The sequence below is a fragment of the Mus caroli genome, chromosome 7 (genome assembly GCF_900094665.2).
Source record: "Mus caroli chromosome 7, CAROLI_EIJ_v1.1, whole genome shotgun sequence".
Classification (NCBI taxonomy): domain Eukaryota; kingdom Metazoa; phylum Chordata; class Mammalia; order Rodentia; family Muridae; genus Mus; species Mus caroli.
In genome coordinates this window covers 28,941,561-28,943,488 of record NC_034576.1, presented here as the reverse complement: position 1 = coordinate 28,943,488, position 1,928 = coordinate 28,941,561, and the positions used below count along the sequence as shown (strand labels likewise).

General features: G+C 44.1%; 1 protein-coding gene across 1 annotated transcript in view; it reads left to right on the top strand.

Annotated features, from left to right (window-relative positions):
- Positions 1 to 1,928, top strand: part of Catsperg (cation channel sperm associated auxiliary subunit gamma) — a 545,789-nt gene that overhangs the window by 8,926 nt on the left and 534,935 nt on the right. The window lies entirely within an intron of this gene.

Sequence of the window (1,928 nt, the reverse complement as noted above, 5' to 3'; positions counted from 1 at the left end):
ACTGGCTGTTTTTCCAGATGATCTGGGTTCAAGTCCCAGCACCCACATGGCAGCTCACAACCTCCTGTAACTCAAACTGCAGGGAATCTGGTGCCTCCACAGGCACTGTCACTCCGACACAAACTCTCTCTCTCTCATACACACACACAGGGATACATAGTTTAAGATATATATATGTGTGTGTGTGTGTATGTATATACATAAAGGTTTAATTATTTCAATGCCTATGAGTACACTGTAGCTGTACAGATGGTTTTGAGTCTTCATGTGGTCGTTGGAAATTGAATTTTAGGACCTCTGCTAGCTCTAGTCAACCCCAATTCACTCCGGTCAGCCTCGCATGCTCTGGTCATCTCCACTTGCTAAGTCCCTGCTCGCTCTGGCCCAAAGATTGATGTATTATTATACATAAGTACACTGTAGACACTGACACCCTTCTTCTGGTGTGTCTGAAGAGGATGTCAGATCTCATGACATGTGGTTGTGAACCACCATGTGGTTGCTGGGATTTCAACTCAGGACCTTCAGGGTCAGTGCTCTTACCTGTTGAGCCATCTCACCAGCACCATGAAATATATTTTTAAAAGTTATTGGTTATAGGGCAGTGGTGGCATACACCTTTATTCCCAGCACTTGGAAGGCAGAGGCAGGCAGATTTCTGAGTCCAAAGCCAGCGTGGTCTACAGTGTGAGTTTTAGGACAGCCAGGGCTACACAGATAAACCCTGTCTCGAAAAACCAGAAAAAAAAAAAACAAGTTATTGGTCAATTATATTTTTGTTATTGTTTTATTTTGTTAAGACAGGGTCATATGTCAGGCAGTGGTGGTAAACACCTTGAAGCCCAGCACTTGGGAGGCAGAGGCAGGCAGATCCCTGAATTCTAGGCCAACCTGGTCTACAAAGTGAGTTCCAGGATAGCCAGGGCTACACAGAGAAACCCTGTCTCAAAACAAACAAAACGGGCTGGTGAGATGGTTCAGTGGGTAAGAGCACCGACTGCTCTTCCAAAGGTACTGAGTTCAAATCCCAGAAACCATATGGTGGCTCACAACCACCCATAATGAGATCTGATACCCTCTTCTGGTGCGTTTGAAGACAGCTACAGTGAACTTATACTAATAAATAAATCTTTAAAAAAAAAAAAAAAACACAAAACGACCAGGTCTTACTATGCAACCTTGGTAGCCTAGAGCCTGATATATAGATCAGGCTGACTTGGATCTCGTGGAGATCTGCCTGCCTCTGCCTCCCCAATGCTGGAATTAAAGTTGGTTCTCCATCATGCCTGGTCTCGACATTTAATTCATAGATAAATATTACATATACAAATATGGGATGGAGGATGATTGGAAAATTAAGGGCACTGGCTTCTCTTCTAGAGGACACTGGTTTGATTTCTAGCCTGCCATGATGGCTTATACCTGACTGTAACTTCAGTTCCTAAGAATCAACAGTCCTCCTGTGGCTATCCCAGGCACCAGACTTAAATACATCAGGGAGTTCACCTATACATACAAAAAAATGAAATATATATGTAAAAACACATATATGTGCATGTGTACACATATATATGAGAGAGTCAGGAAGACAGACAGAGACAGAGACAGAGGGAGGAGAGCCAGGGATAGTGGTGCACGTTTTTGATCCCAGCACTCAAGAGGTAGAGGCAGGCAGATCTCTGTGAGTTTGAGACCAGCCTGTTCTTGATTTACATAAAAAGTTCAAGGCTAACCCAGGCAACATAGTAACACTCTATATAAAAAATACCCGCACACGTACACACACACACACACACACACACACACACAGCTGGAAAGGTGGCTCGACAGTTAAGAGCACTGGCCTGGTGCCTACAGATGCCAGAAGAAGGCACTGGATCCCCTCTAACTAGAGTTAGAGAGAGTTGTGAGCCCCCAAGTAGATGTTG